The following is a 17,362-nucleotide window of genomic DNA, read 5'->3' as shown; positions in this document are numbered from 1 at the left end:
AAAGGAAAAATACGAATTTTCAGATGTTCTGAATTTTCAATTTCAGTATCTCAATGATCAGTGACTCATCGTCATTTACCTTCTTTTATATTAAATGTGCCTGTATAGTTCAACATTGAAGACAATGAATTCACCACGACAATAAAATTTTAAAAAAATCAATAACAACTATAGCAGATACAATTTTCTTTAATGTCAAAATGCTCTTTTGCACAATTTAAGACTTTTCCATTCATTCTTTGTTCTTTTAATTATGATCTTAACAGAATGACAAATTCTACAAAAGTATCTGCTTTCAGGGATTTCTGTTTCAATGATGAACTATTTCTAAATTTTCAGTCATTGAATAACAAATACATTTCTAGAAATTCTGAAAGGGCTGTGGTGTGACTTAAACCAAAATTGGAAATTGTAACAATTCTTATAGGACACCATGAACTACATTCTGTGAGCACTTGGGCCATATTTTCCCTGTGAAGATAGAGAGAAGGCACACATCTAACCTGTTTTCTGGGAACATCGGTTTAGAATATCTGCCATAATATTTTTCAAGGACTTATATATCTAGCCAATAATCTGAAAACGCCATGGGAATAGCACTGAGATTATGAAGCCAGGCTATGGCATCTAACTTCCTGTGACATTGAACAAGTTACTTAGCCTTTCTGTGCCTAATTTCCTCATTTGTAAAACACTACAATAATAGTGCCTTCTACCGAGAGTTCCCGTGGAAATTAATTGATTTAACACACGCAAATATTTTAAATGAGTGGCAGAGGAAGTATTCAATAAAGTCTAATGATTATTACTATTGGCATTAATATTATCAAGTTTGAATCATGTTATAAGAACATATGGAATTAGATAAAATACATACAAATATTTTCCTAGTTTTTCCTTCTTTTTTTTTTAATTTAAGGAGCAAGATCCCTAAAATTACTAACAGACGACCTTAAAAGATAAGCTCTAATATTCTTTCCATCTGACAGTAAAGTACAGAACTTTTTATGTGAAAAAAACTATTAAGAAATTAGAAAAACTATTTCAGAAGAATCTTGAGCAGTCGATCATGAGAGGGAAGAAGAACAAAATACACTGAAAGATTATTTAAACAAGGCACTACAGACAAATCTTTGGAAACGGGGGATCTGAGATGCTGAGCACTGTGCAGCGTGCAAACCGAGCACTGGGACCCACGAGGCATCACAGACAGGCAGTGCGGTTGGCAGTGGTTGTGCCACGGGCCTAGGAACTGGAACAGCTTCCTTCAGGAGGAGAGCAAGAAAGTGTAGTGAATTTCATCGGGAAAAAGGTCAGCTCCTGCGAGACCAGAGGTTATTGCTGACATAGGAAAGAAAATCCAAATGCTCAGAACATAAGAGAGAAGAAAGAATCCAACAAACGCCACTCAAAGGTTGGAGAAGACACAGGCTGCCTTGATTTTGACTAAAATCCAAGGTATTTATACAGCTTACTTTTATCCCACGGTGCAGATTCATGGTTGTGTAATTTTTCTGTAAAACACATCAAGAGTAGGGTATAGCGTAGGGTGCAGAATAGATGTTCAACAAATACCTCTTCAATAAATAACTCTCCAGATGAAAGACATAAAGCGTGGCTGAGTTCATGGCCTCTGGCACTAGCCACTGGAATCTGAATCCTGGCTCTGCCATTTCATTTCTTTATGTACTTGGCACAGGTCTTTATGCCTCTGTACTCCAGTGTTTTCATCTGTAAAGTCAGAATAATAACAGTACCTACATAGTAGGGGTGTTGTGAGGTTTCATTGTTAATGTACATCAAGTGCTCAAAGGGTGCCTGTCCTGTAGTGCCATGGGTTTACATGGGTTACCTGTTGTTAGGATGTGGCAGAAGACATTCAGCTTCAGCCAGCAAAATAAGTAGAACAATTTCTTCCACGGGGAGAAAATACGGAGCACTACATTTCCTGATTTATATTTATTAATATATTTAATATTTCATATTTTTCACATGTAGAATAATCTACTCAAATTATTTGAGCAGACGAGTAACATAAAATCATTTTTAAGGAAAGTAATTTTTTGAGTGTGCATGGTAATTTTGGAGTATGTGAGACTAGAAAACTAAGAGATGTTCCAGATATGATGTCTATAAAGACCTGATATGCTAGAAATGAAAGGGAAGAGTTGATGTGAGGAATGCATAAAATAAATGATTTGGAATGACTTTATATAAAGTTTGTCTTGGGGTAAAAGGAAGATATAAATGCTCCCCTCCCCAAACTTGTAAACTAAGAACAGGAGAAATGAACGTGCCTTTATTACTTTGGGGGGATTCAAAATTTCTTTGGGGGAGAGATTACCTGAATGTTGGTAGATTAAATTCAAATAAAAACAGACATGTCTCATGAACATGTAAATTTAGACAACCAGTTTGCCATTAGAAATATCAAATCTGCCAGTAGAGATTTCCAATTCTTCTCATGAATTGTGTGAAGCTCTCAGAACAAGCACATAGCTTTGAGGAAGAGTAAATCTGAAGTGAAAGCCAAGCAAAGAGATGAATTGATTGTTAGATCCAAAGACAGTAGCTCTGTAATTGAAACTGAGAGCGAATCATGGTGTAGAGGTAATAGTGTGATATTGTGGAGCGATAACAGAATTGGAGTCATACAATTCTGAGTTGAAATCTCAGCTTCATCACTTACTAAACATGCAATTTTAAGATAGCTACCTAACTTCTCCTAGTTTTGATTTCCTCATGTATAAATTGCTTACATTAACACATAGCTCAAAGGATGTTCTAGCACCGGCCATAACCAAGGATCAATGTATGCTCTTTTCAGTGGAGACACCGTTGACCCTTTGTCTAAAAGACATTTTCCTTTCTCTCCTGTTGGCAGAGCTGATCTATAACCATACTGGTCCCACCCCCAGCCAGTGAGTGGTTTAAATGCAGCAAGTTCTGGTCAATGAGATTTAAAGGGGAGCTTCCTGCAGGGGTATTGCAAGAGGTTTCTTGGGTCTTAAAAACTGGCTCAAAGAAAGAAGTGATTTCTCTTCCTGCCTCTGGACACTGGTATGTGAACACAGGATACCTGTAGCAGCTGCAGCTACCAAGAAGATTACTAGCTAAGAATGGCAAGCAGAAATTTACAAAACAAAAAAACCAAGTTCCTTAAGAAATCCTTTAACCTCTGAACTAACCCAGGAACAGACTCGATAACTGGATTACTTACGTTATATAATATTTTCAAAAATCCTTGCATGTTTTTAGGCACCTTGCATTGAGGTTTTCATTTCCTGTTTTTGAAATCCTTACTAACTGATACATTTTTGGAATGTTCACAGCCGTTGACTACTATGTTCTCATCATGGTTTGTTTAGTTTGGGTATTTTTTTCAAAACGCTGTTTTGTTTTGTTTTCTTTTCTTTTCCCATCTCTTCCTAATTTGTAATAAAACAAAACCAAGAGTGTGATTTCAACTGGGAAAATAGCCTCAACTGAATTCTACTGGTAACAAACGATGCCAGTTCTCCTCTTTACCTGTTTCATTAGAAAATAATCAATTTCTTGCATTAATTCAGATACCAGAGGGAGTAATAAGTGCATTAACTTAAGACCTTTCTGGTCCAAGGATTTTATCTATTTTTCTGAGCCATAAAGCTATGTTCAAATTTAATTACCTTTAACGCATTGACAGTTGACAGCTGTTAACCAAGGAAGATTTACTTTAGAAGTGCCCCTGTTAGAAGCCTAGAAACCAAGGCTATTTTGTTAAAGTGCTGTTAGTTAGCCATAATTGAACTTTGGGGCCTGGGAAACACACACACACACAAAAATAACAAACATTTTTCTTTTTTTTTTTGAGAATATAAAGATGAGTTCAAAGCAGCGAGGATTTTTATCTATAAAAAGAATCACTGAAGAATCCATTATTTTGGTTTAATGTAGGTCCAACTTAAGTCAGTGAATGATTCAATGATTTGGCCACAGAGAAAAATGACTGATTTAATGATGTGGCTACAGAGAGAAAGAAATCACAATGACTGGTTTGTCATCTAAGCAAGTGAAACAGTGGCACTGACCTACAGTTCTTTAAATCTTAATAATGATGTCATCCTTTTTTACAGCACTGGAGGTACAACTAGTTGTGTTCTTTCTCAGGACATGCTCGGCTGATCGAGCAGGAACTTTGGCTGAGAGTATGTGGAATCAGAAAATGCACTGGACCCATAAAGGGCAGTGTAAATCCCTGGGAAAATCTCCTGGGAAACAGTATTAAAAAACAAAACAAAACAAACAAACAAACAAAAAAACAACAACCCTGTATGCTTCTATCCTGAAATCTACATTATGTAGCATTCTATGATGGAAAATTACTGTAATGCTCTCCATGTCAGTGTTCTCTGAGGGGAAATTTGCAGCACAATATGCTTACCTGAAATTCATGTACTGAAAAGGACTTTTCTTTGTAATAGAAATTACTGTAAACCTTGCGAATTTAACCAAGGCTGGAAGAAACTACATTTCCCCCAAAATATAAACCCTAGCAAAGTAAGTTTCTGGGTCCACCTGAATATAGTTAACACACGGCTATAGCATTACAGCATCGCTTAATATACAATAATACATTCTTTCTGTCAATAACACTCTATCCTGAACCACAGTAAGTACTAACCTTTGTTCTCTGTTAACCCACTCAATGATCTTCACATCTGAAATGACTTAAGTCAATAAGAACTCATTCATGTGCTCAGAAATGTGACTTTGGTGGAGAAGGGCAGAGAGTCTAGGGTCCTTTTTATGAATAATGTATATTTGTTAAACTGTGAGAAGGGGGACTCATTTACACAGAATTCTAAATTACCTTTGGCCTTTTATGGATTTCAAAAATAAACAAAAGATTACTTGATTGAAAATCAACTCGAAGGGGTCTCTCTATTAGAAGCATATGCAATGGTTATCCATTAATTATATTTAAAGTTCTTGATGTGCTATTAATTTATGTATTTAATACACCTTTATTGAGCTCTTATCACTGCAGGCTAGATAGTTGCTCAAATAAGCGGATGTAAATATATGAAGATACCATGAGCTTATGACAATTCCAAATCTCACCATACATTCTGTTACAGTCATGCATCACTTAACGATGGAGATACATTCTGAGAAAGGAATCTGTAGGCGGTTTTGTCATAGAGTGCTTACACAAACCTAGTGGTACAGCCCACTACACACCTAGGCTACGTGATATAGCCTGTTGTTCCTAGGCTATAAAACTGTACAGCAGGTTACTGTACTGAATATTGTAGGCAACTGTAACACAATGGTATTTGTGTATCTGAACAGAAAAGGTATAGTAGAAGCTGTGCATATCCACCCACAAGCCCTGGAGATGCAAGAGGAGGGCTGTGGAGAGAGGCACCCTGGCGGGGAGAGTAGATGTCAGGAGGAGAGAGGAAGAAAGGGAGAGAGAGAAGGGAGAGAAGGGGAGAGAAAGGGAGAGAACATCAAAAGAGATCCGGGGAGATAAAGCTGGAGATGAGTATAAGAGGGAGACGGGGAGGAGAGGGAAGGAGAGAGAAGGAAAGAGAGGGAGGAAGGCAAGTGAGTGTGTGCACATGAGTGTGTGTACGTGGCTGTGGGTCTGTGCATGCAGGGGGCGCTTCTGGCTCCCTTGCTGCCCAGCCTGCTCCTCTGCCTCCCTGGACAACTCTTTGTCCCAGCGGTCAGCATGGTGGGCGGACAGCGTGTTGAGCTTCCTCGTCTGTTTAAACCACTGAGAACTAGCAGTAAAGTCAGTACTTTAGTTGGGTCCAGCCTTTTCTTTCAACATCACAAATTTTTTGCTGATAATCCATTATAATCTTGTGGGAATGCTGTGGTATATGTGGTCTTTGAAACCTCCATCATTACGTGCCCCACAACTGTGTTCTGTTTGGCTAGCCCACCTGAAATTCTCACCCTAAACCTCAGCTCTCCCTCAGGCAGAATGGACATCCAGATTTCAAAGAACTAAATCCTTAGGATATCTTTTAGTTCAGAGATATTGCTACCCACAGAATAATTCCCTCCCCTAAATTTGTTATCTCAGAAGAATTAAGTAGAATGGGCTTAAGTGACCCAACCTTTCCCTGAGGCTATTTTGAAACTGGATTAGAAACTGAACTTCACCTGTCCTTTCAGGACAAACAGGCAGATAAAGACAAAAGCAGTATAACTTCAGGCGGACTGTAACAGCTCCTAATTCCTAAGGCAGAGAGAGACCAGAAAGCATGTTGTTAAAAAAAAAAAAAAACACACACTTGCTCAAAAATAAGAGTTGCAAATAACTACGGTTTGTGGGTTTACCAATAGGAGTGACTTTTCTAGGTCTTTATAAAATTATTTCATTTAATTTGCATTCTAAGCCTTTGCATTAGGCCTTGACATTATGCCTGTTCCACACAGAAAGACACTAAAATTCAGCTAATTCTAGCAATCTAAGCAAGGTCATAAAGTGAAGAGTAGAAGCCTCTAAAGCCATGATTCAAAGCAGGGTGGGGTGCTTAATCTGTGAATGCAATCCCATACCCTCTTGTTTTTCAAATCATACAGACCATTTCAACACCTACATGTTGGGGTTTCTATCACGTTCTTTCCCCTGCACATGAGTCTGTGAAGCATGAAACGCAGCATAAAAAGCGCCTCAGCTTCTCAAATTTTCTGTCAGCTTGGGGAGCAAGGTGGGGAATGGGGAGACTATGCTCTGACAACTTGAGAATGATAAAATTCTCAGAGATGCTGTTCTCACTAAATCGTCATAGCAAATGTGAGAAAGGCTACATGGATGTGAGAGTGAAGAGTCAAAGTCTCGTGTAGAAGGTAAAAGGTTCCACTTTTCTGTTTTTGGATGGATGGGCATGATTAGCTGAGTGGGAACAAAATGCCAAAAGGACGAAAGAAAGAATAAGGAGAACAGTTCTGTTCAGTGAGCCTGGCCAGTCAAGTGCAACAGTGAATACAGAATGTATCTCCCGGGCGTTCCATTACGAGGGAAAATTAGCCTGTATCCAGGAGCCTTTGGGGAGGATGATTCTCATCCTGGTTTGTCCCAGGCAATCCAGTCCGTGGCTGTTTTCTCAGCACATAGTGCTTCCTTTGCACCCAAAAGATTCATGGTTTGAATGTTAAATTATACAGTCACTGTACTTTTAAACTCCCTCATCTTGTCTTGGGTTTTCCATTACTTTTAGAACAAAATCCAAACTTCTTCACATGGCCTTTAAGTCCTGCCATGATCTTGTTTGAGATTACCTCACTCAAAAATCTCAACCATCACGACTATATTTGCCTATTTTCTTAGTGTTCTTGCCCTTCTGGTCTTCTTTTCACATCTTCAGACTTGCCTTCCTTCTTTCTGCCTCAGGGCCTTTGTATGTGTTCTTCCTCCTGCTGAGAGGATTCTTCCAGATTTTTTTCTAACTCCTAGTCATAACTCAAGCAGTAGCTTCAATATAATTTAAACTCTTCATAAAGCCTTCCTTGATCCTCTAGATAAGGTCAGGTCTCAGGCGTGCTGATATTTACTTTTGTGGTTCCATTTCCCTTTGTGGTTTTCTCTTAAAGGCTGTCTGGAAGTGGAATATCATTTGACATGGTCTAAAATGCCATAGATTTGGGGATGGGGACTACACTGTATGACTTGCCAAGAGCCACTCTGTCTTCTGTAAGTTCTGCAGCTGAGCTATCTCGGAATATGAGACAAAGTTCTTTGTTCATTCATATTCTACCTTGTTTTTGCTATATTGAATTTTATGATCTTTTAAACTTGGTTAAAAATTATAAGCATAAAGCGTTAAAAATTATGATCATCAACCAACAAGATGAGAAAAAATGCTATCAAATTCCAAAAATTGGGGTGTTCATAAAAATGTATTACTATTAAAAGATAAGGTGAATTGAGGGGCAATTTTTGAATTAGCAAACTGGGGATTCCCCACCTAAGTCTTATATCTACAAAAGTAAGAATGAGATTATTTATTAACCAGAATGATCTCTAATGTTCCCTGCAACAATAAAAATGTCCATGAAAATAATACCTTTTTCACACTTTACAAGTGTCATCTACTGATGCAGAATATCCATAAAGCTAATACAATCCTTCATATCACTATAAATCTACAGGAAAAAATAGTTTATTTAAAAACTTATTTTAAAAGCATGATCACAAGTGTGTCTTTTCTGAAGAAATAAAGCTTAACCAAAACCCAAGACTTTCCCCATACCTAAAGCATATTCTATTTGTGCTGTATAGTTAAGTAAACTGGAAAATTATAAATTCTGAATTCCCTTCCTCTAAACTCACTTGGGTGACATGAAAGCAGATTTCTATGATGTTAGGTGACAATCTTTGGCTCCTTGTATGGGAAGTGGTGGCTGGATTCTAGCTCTATGCAGAATATGCAATTATGGAATAGTTAAGAGGTCTTGAGCATCTCTGAACTGGAAGAAAGTAACTTCTGGAAAGTAGAACCAAATCTGAACCCATCGCTAAGCTGTAGAGGACGGTATGGAGAGCTTTCTACTGCCAGGCAGGCCTCAGTTTCAGAGTGTCCACTTGCGATGTAAACAAGTGAGATAAACTTGTAGAGGAAGAAAACCCTTCATCTGACACCTCTTTTCTAGAGCTCTTGACACATCTGGAAAAGCTGCTTTGGGCAAAGTATTAAAAAACAGTGGATCCAAGGTGAGAATACCAATCCCAGGTGGTCAGCAAAACAAAAGCAGAAATGTAACAAGAGAACGTCAAATAAGTAAGTAAATAAACAAATAAATAAACAAATAAATAAATAAATAAATAGAGGGATATAATAACAATTGGAACTGGAGAATGGTGTACATTAGTGTACTTCTAAATAGCATATTACGCTGTCATTCTAATTGTTTATGTAGAGATTTAAAGATACGGAAAACATTTTCTCAGGCTAATGAAAACAGTTGCTAAAAATTCTTCATAGAAAATAAGTTAGGAGGAAATATTTTAAAATATCAACACTGAAAGTCCTTGGATGGTGAGACACAGAAATTTAAAGACAGAGAGATGGTACCTCAGACCAACATACGAGCAGTAGGCAGGGGTGAAGAGCTGACAGGGCGTATCATGCCAGCCAAATCCCATGGCACAGAGCACCATACACCCACTCCCCCACTCTGATCCCTAAAGTGACAACACTGAACTATCATATGGAAAGATTTTTACAGAGTTAACACTTACCTATTGCACAATTTATACAATTTGTTGGCTTTCCATGTTTTCAATTAAGTTTCCTTTGGATACATTGTAGTTTCCAGTGGGAACTTCTACCCAGCATATCTGCTTACAGCCGAGAGTACTAGAAGATTCCATGTGCGGAGCACAGACTCATTTCTCCCCCATAAAGTTCTCTGACCCTTAATGCCACAGTTCTCTATGATAAAGCTTACATTTCATATAATACAGCAGGCTCTACACAAAATTAAAATATTCTATGAGGTATATATTTATTCAAACATTCAATAGATAGTATATAAGTCAGGTAAAAAGATGAAAATTCTCGTTTTCCCACCTCAAAGTGAATATTATAGAATGGAGGTGCACAAACAATTGCAGTACAAGAAGATGGCTCAGGAAATTAAGGAGACTTTGAAGAAGGAAGAATAAGTCTTCCTGGAAATAACAGGGAAATCTTAAACAGAAGAAGTGCTCGACCTTATTTCTTTATCCAGCAAGTACTGGTTGAACCACTCTAGCTATTAAACTAATAATCCCAGTAATAAATGTACAAAGTATGATGAAAGACAGGATAAATATTTAAGGCAAGGTCAGCTGCTTTACATCAGGGGTCAGAAAAAGCTTCTGTGGGGAAGTGTCACACAAGCTCTGACCTGAAGGATAAATATGAGCATTTTCCTGGGAGTGGAAAGAGCTTGTGCAGAGACCCTGATGTGGGAGATTCATGGATGATTAGTTTTGGAGTTGATAACGAAGAGGGTCTGGGTGGTCTTTTCTATTAATAAGTAGGAGCAAGGAGCCAAACAACCTGCAAAAATGCTAACTTCTTGAATGTCACACAAACAACATTCAAAGATACAAACTCCTTGTCTATATATCAAAACAAAGTGGCTGAATATTCCAAAGTCACTTGAGGTGCCAATGAAAAAAATCTGAGAAAGTACAAGATGTGATCACATACATATTTGTTAGAAAGATAATCCTGCTAATGAAGAGGTCACAAGAGTGAGATTATTTTATGATACAATATTAAGTGACTAAAGTAGAACACAAATATTCGTATAACTAAACTATAAGATGTCTCCACAGAGATAAATGCACATAGACGAAAGTCTTGTAAAAAATTCAACTTGATAACATTCTCCTTCATAACGTGTTCAATTAGAAATGAGAGTCTGATTATATTCATGGCTAATTCAATGTTCTGTCAGTTTAAAGAATTATAATTACTCTTTAATCAAGATTCAGATAGCACAAACTTTCTCTACAGGCCTTTATGATTTGAATATATTCTCATACAGGAGTCTGGCTGCACTGTACCTAACAAAATGTTGAACTAGGCAAGAAAAGAAATACCAGTTATCACTAACTGGAAAATAGCTATATATTGGCCAAAATTTTTTGATCATTGGATTCTTTCAGAATGATGGAAGACCACCCACAAATTTCATTAAGACAGACTATTTGGAATGTGACGACCCAGCTCTCCCAACCAACCAAAATTCTTGAATTCAACTTTCGCTTGATAGAGTCTTAAACCCATTTTCAGTTACACACAGGAACAATACAATAAAGCATTTACCATAAAATCCCAAATCTAAAGAACCAGATTTTTATGAACAAAAAAATACAGAGATGTTTTCCTAAAGAGACAGCTATTTTATCTAAACATTATTTAATTCAACATGACTCACTGTTTAGCCTAGTTATTGCATTTGGCTTCAAAACAAAGAAACAAGTTTGGGGAAATGTAGAGGGCAGTGGAGACATGTTCATTTCACTTTAAACACATTCTTGAGTCATTCAATGCAGAAGCTCCCTTTTCTCCTTTTTTCTTGTATCTCTCTCCCCTGACACTGTCTAAAATACAAGGTCAGTGACTCTGCAGTGCTCAGCTGCTGGAGAGGAGATTTGAACAGAGTTATTGGGAGTGTGCCTCTACATAGTAATAGAGCTACCCTTTGATTCTTTTCAAGAGAAGCACAAAGGATCGGACTATGTTTCCTGCAGCTTTGAAAAGCCCAAGACTAATCATATATACAATAGATTTCACTGTATAATATATGCAAGACATTTCTCTTTTCTTCGTCCTAGGTTGGGAAACCATTTGTTTCCAAATTTCACGTGCTGGCATTTTGAGATGCAGTGGCTGCAGCATCACCCAGTCTTTCAAAATAGAAGATCAGCGTTTCTTCACTTTTCTGCTTTTGCTCTGGAAACATCGTATTTGTCATTCCGGCATGCACGTCAAGAATAGCAGAATATGAACTCAAAGCTTATTTATTTTACAGATTACTGTTGCCTCCATGACGAAAACATTAGCCATGACTGTCTCTTTAATGTTCAGGGTGAAAGTAAAATCTTTTGGTGGAATAAGGCACACTTATAAAAGGAAGTGACAAGCTATTAGAAACCAAAGTTTGACGGATTAACAGCTCCCGGTCGTCTTTCTAACATGGGGGGAAGTTTCATTCCTCTGATTTATAGCCACTTTTATCCCTGTATCTCAAAAAGCAAAACATATTTTATTAGGCAAAACGACAAGTGTAGATAGTTGGGATGGTGTTGTGGAAGGATTTCACATTACACAATTCAAGTCACTTAGCAAGAGTAAATCAAACAAGCCACTTTATGCCCTAAAACCAGAAGAGTGGATAAACAGGTTTCTAGTTAGTCAATTGCCTTTGGTTTCTCTTCATCAAGAGACATGCAAGTTGTACTTCCCTAATTTTAAAACTTTGTAAGCTTTATTACTCATAATCATAAATGAAAATAATAATCAAGATTGTCTTTTAATATCCAAACGGAAAATTAATTCAAGTCCCAAAATAATTTTAACCTAAAACAGACAGATAATTAAAATGAAACTTGTTCTTGTTTTTTTAACCTAATGAATTTTTCTGGAATACAGTCTGGTGTTTGAAGACAGAGATCTATGCTCCAATCTGGGCAACACATCTGACTAGCTATGTGGCTTTAGGCAAGTGACTTAAATTATTAGTGCCCCCGCCCAAATGATGAAAATAATCATACCTATCTCATGGGACAATTAGGCTAATTAAAGAGAAAATAAGAGTGAGCACCTGGAGCAAGAAACTATCACTCAGACCTGTTAGTCTCCAGCCTAGATGAGAATTTCAATTTTAAGCAGGATATCTGTGCACTGTCATAGCTTCAGGGCATGATTCTGCAGTTGTCTTCTGAGCTAATCCTGCTAAATAAAGTCTGCTGAGTCAATATCTAATTTATACTAAAGTGCAATCTGTGTACCAGTAAAAATAGTTACATTTCAACATGCTGGGAAACAATAATTTTTGAATTCAAACACAATAGTAAATATTGTTTTTAAAATACAACCTTTCTTCATCTTTATCAGGTCGGCTTCTCTGAATTTACCACTTATACTCCCTAATTGTTACTGAGAATATAAAAATATCCATTTACTAAGAAAAGTTCACACTGTTTCATTTTATCTCCACAACATTCCTAGGAACTAGATCCTATTGTTTTCTGCTTTTAAAATAGGAGAAAATGGCAAATGAATCTTGGGTAACTTTTCTACGTTTTGAATGTAAGTCAGTGTGACCCAAAGTCCATGCTCCACAGCCCTGGATGGATGTGAGAACACTGTCCGCTGAAGGGCTTGGTCACCTTCATGTTTTCCTGAGTATATAGCAGTGATTTTAAAATTGTCACACACATAAGAAATATGTGAATTCCTTATTAAATATAAAAATTCTTAAGAATATGCGTACTTCCTTTCAGAAACATTTACTCAAAGGGGCTTCTCAGACCTGTTTGTTGACTACACCACACTTGCTGTGGTACCAGGGCGGGTGCCTAGGAGATTAACCTAGGTCGCCTCCTTCTCCTGACGGTGGATCCCTACTAATACCTAGTCCAGGAGGCAAGCCCTTATCTAAAGGGGCTGGTCCCATGTTATTCTCTATGTAATGGCCCTATTTTATTACCATTAAGGCCTTAACCTTATTTCTGCTTTTAAGGTTCAAATTTATTTTAAATAATATGCTGTTTGGGAGCAGAATGAATACCGATATGTGACTAGTAGAATGTTTTTTGGAATATATCCATTAATGTGTTAATGTTGACAATGATTTTTATTTGAAACCATCTGACTAAAATTTCAAGATCCTACAAAAGATGAACTTGTTTTTCTGTACACAGTTTTGTGAAGATAAAAATATAATTTATATGTTTGCCCTATTCTCTTTCCACAAAGAATTTGGGAAGAGTCTCAAAAATGTATGAGATGGAAACAGGGGCGTAAACTCTAGACACAACTATAACACTTGTGTAGAAAAGCTTTCTGCCCAATTTTTGGTACATGTGATCCTTAATTTATACTCAAATATGATCTAAAAATTCATGATCAATCAGTTATTTGAGATTCAAAAGTAGCTTTTCCTTTTAAAAAAACTCAGTGACTCAGTGTTATAAATTATACTGAGATTCAACAGTTCTCCCTGCCAGAGCCTACCTGACTGATTTTCATGTTAATATTACTAATCATGTTGAATCAAAAGTTTGTCCAATATTTTTTCTAAATATTACAAAACTGATCATCTACCTTCATTAAGGTCTGTAGTGGTTCACAGTGCGGGGCCGTGGGGTCAGAGTGCTGGGGTAAATATACCCTACTTGCCACTTGTGTTATCCAGCAGTGTTACTTAAATCTGGAGCCTTGGTTTACTAATCTGGAAAATGGGGAGAATATCGTCTCTCTCATGGGTGTGTTGTTAGGATAAACCAAATTAATAAATTAAAGCAGTTAGAGCAGTTACAGTCATATTATATTGCTCAAAATATATTAGCTGTTATTATTATTCCTATTTTCAAGGAATAATGGTAATATTCCTCAGAGAGGTCAGGTGTCTTTCTCAAGGTTTTACAATTATAAAATGACAAATGGGAGACAACTGAAAGTAGTTTTTTTAGCTCTAGAATCACTGTCCTTTCCAACACACCACACCATCTTTATACACTGTCAGGGAACCACCCTTTGAATGCTACCCAATTATCAGTGGACCATGTGTTTCTGAGGAAATGCACGCAATGTGCTAATTTAGTTCACTGTTGAGTGATATTCAACATATATAACACAGACACCATGAAAGTAGTCCTCCAAATCTCTATATTTATTTTGTGAAAACATATTTCTCTTTGTCAGAGTTTCATTCCCTACGTGTTTGAGGAACAGAACTTTCCAAATGAATATAGAAACTCAATATGTAAAATAGGTCAATGAGAAACTCCTCTTGTTGAGTCTCCAAAAGGCGCCCCCAAACCCTGCCTCTCCCCCTTCACTGTCTACAAAGTGCAGCCATTCCCCTCTGCTTTTTATTCCCAGTCTATGGAGGTCCCTGGATCCCCACTGTCCCCTCACAAAAATTGAAAACTATTGGAAAACAAAAACTCTCATGAAGTTTGAAAATGGGAGGCAAAAGGTAATCATTCTTGAATATACTAGAAATTTGACTACACCCTCTGTGGAATCTTCAGATCTTTTTAAAAATATATTTCCTGAGTACCTCTTAGCTGGACATCACAAATCCAACTGCTGCTGAGAATACCATAAAAATTAAAAACCAAAAACAAAGCATGTCTTCTATAAACCTACATTCTTCAAGGGGAGATATAGGATGTGCGTGGTATTATACTACAAGGCAGTTATCAGATAACAGCTTTTAAAGAGAGGCACAGCATGCCACCGGCATACATCTTTGAACCTATAAAACAGGAAATCAGTGTCAGTTCCTCCTTCACAGCCAATCAATCAGTTGTTGAGTCTTGCTGATTTACCTCTAAACTGTTGCTGAAATCTGTAATTTCTTCTTCATCCAAATTATCACTCTTTAATTCTAGAGACTTGTCATGTCATCTCTGACTGGGCACTTCCATGACATAGATAACGGCTCTTCATACCTTCAGTCTTATCCTTTGTTCAAACACTTATTAAGTGTTGGGAAAACATGCGCTGTGGGGCAGTCTGTGTGCTGGGAACTAGACATACAAAGACGCTGACTCTGCCCTATAAGTGCAGTGAAATTTTCAAATCAGTTTCATGCTTCAACCTGAGTAACTACCATCCAATAGTTAAGCACGACCATGTCTTTTACACACAGCACTTCTGTCCTATTTTTAATCTATTCGGTGACTTCCTATTTCCTAAACTGATAGTTCTGTGCTTGTTAGAAGCTATGGGGCACTGGAAGAATCTAGCAAACATTATGGCTTTCTTTTTCTCAAAAAAATCATATATGATCATAGTCATGAAAAGTTTATGCAACTTCAGGGTATCACTGATACTCTAGAGTTCATTCCAGTATCCCTCCATATTTGCTGAGGGGAAGGACCATGCACCCAGGTCATAAATGTCTTATATAATATGCTCCAAAAGGCGCATTCGAGCTGATGGTCCGGCTAGGTCTTATTTTCGGGGAAACACAGTAGACCCAGCCAGACTCATTTGTCCCACAAGTTTAGACACTTCTGAAAAAATGCATTATTTATTTTAGAAACTTCCAGAATACTTTAGAGAAAATGGAAGACTCTATCTGTTCAAAAGAGCCTGTTTTTTTTTTTTTTTTTTCCCTTTCCCAAAACTTCACTTGGCATTCTCGTTTGCTTGCGAAACATTTAAGACAAACAATGAGTCAACAATGTAATTAGTCAAAAAGGCTTCCAATTCTGAGCAATCTCTACAGGGTTTACTGAGGCAGTGGCAGGAGAGGTGCTGTGGCATTGTGGAAAGCTATACAGAGTCAGTAGGAGACATATACAGCAAGAATCTTGTTCTTATTACCAGCTTTTAACTCTTGGGCCTATCATCTCACTTAGCCTCAATTTTCACTTCTGTAAATAAAAGGGTTGAACTAAATAATGAATAGAATCCTTTCTAGTACTGATGTTTTCCAATTTTAAACTTTTATACAACTGCCCTTAACTCGTACCCCAACATAAATTAAATTCTCCCAAATTTCATCTCTAATATGCTGTCTTCCTTCCTGATATTATTTCCATTGCTACACGTGCAACTGATCCTAGTGTCTCTGAAGTAGTTATATGATTTCTGAACAATGGTTACGCGTATGTACTTAACTAAATTTGAATGTGCATATCTCTAGTTTGCTCTGATTAAAAACACTCAGAATAAAAATGAACACAAATAACTACTGTTCGGGGATACATAACCAAAAAGCTGTTTCAAGAACATTTCCTTTTGGATTTAGGCTAGAACTACGACCCCTCTTTAGTCTTGTAACTGAACTTGAAGCTCTTATTTTTGATATTAGGAAAGTCATGTATTCTCTTGATAAAAATCCTCCACCTATAAAGAGTGTAATCATAAATAATCCCCTTGCCTATTGAGCACACACTAGTGTATTACATTAAGCAATTAAAAATGATTATTCATTAGATGATAACTTTAGTATCTTCACATTTCCATCGTCTGGACATAGACTAGCACTCAAGGTCTGGCCACGGGGCACTGCCAAATAGTATTTCTTCTCGTGGAAAAAAAAAAAGATAGCCTTCTTTAAGTAACTTTAAAAACACCTTCTTAGTCCGATTCTTTTGATAGTTTTTGATGTTTTTATTCTTCAAAGGATTTTTACTCTATCTATTCCTCTGTTAAGTATATTTAGAAAACCTGGGCCTAATCATCCAAGTCCAAAATTTTCTTCAAATCCAACATTTTTTCTCATCATTCTTCCCTTTATCTAGTTTTAATTTAGTATTTCTTTCTTGCATATAATTTATGCAGCCTATGCATTTTATGGAGTGTAGTCATCTTTTATCCCATGTTTTCATTTTTTAATCTATGATGGTTCTACTTATGATACTCTTGTTTTAGAATCTAGATCAAGGAATTCTGTCTTTTCCTAACTTTGGAATCTCTCTCTTAAAACTAAACACAGTCTTTTACATGGGGAGATGATAAAATCACTCATAAACCCACTTCAGCACCCTTCCCCTTATCATGTTTCACAGCAACACATTTCTTAACATAAGAGATTTTACTGCATCTTTAATCCAGCTTTTGAATGTCATAAAAAAACATAATTTTGCAGCTAAGTTTCTAAATTTAGTCGTAAGTATGTC

General features: G+C 36.9%; 1 protein-coding gene across 1 annotated transcript in view; it reads right to left on the bottom strand.

The window, feature by feature from the left end:
* The window catches only part of SEMA3C (semaphorin 3C), a 182,571-nt gene that overhangs the window by 94,470 nt on the left and 70,739 nt on the right, over positions 1 to 17,362 (bottom strand). The window lies entirely within an intron of this gene.

This window comes from Rhinolophus sinicus, chromosome 4, assembly GCF_057876585.1.
Source record: "Rhinolophus sinicus isolate RSI-liver-muscle chromosome 4, RSI-T2T, whole genome shotgun sequence".
In the NCBI taxonomy this organism is placed as follows: Eukaryota; Metazoa; Chordata; class Mammalia; order Chiroptera; family Rhinolophidae; genus Rhinolophus; species Rhinolophus sinicus.
The sequence above is the reverse complement of the archived record's forward strand: the minus strand, read 5'-3'. Positions and strand labels throughout refer to the sequence as shown.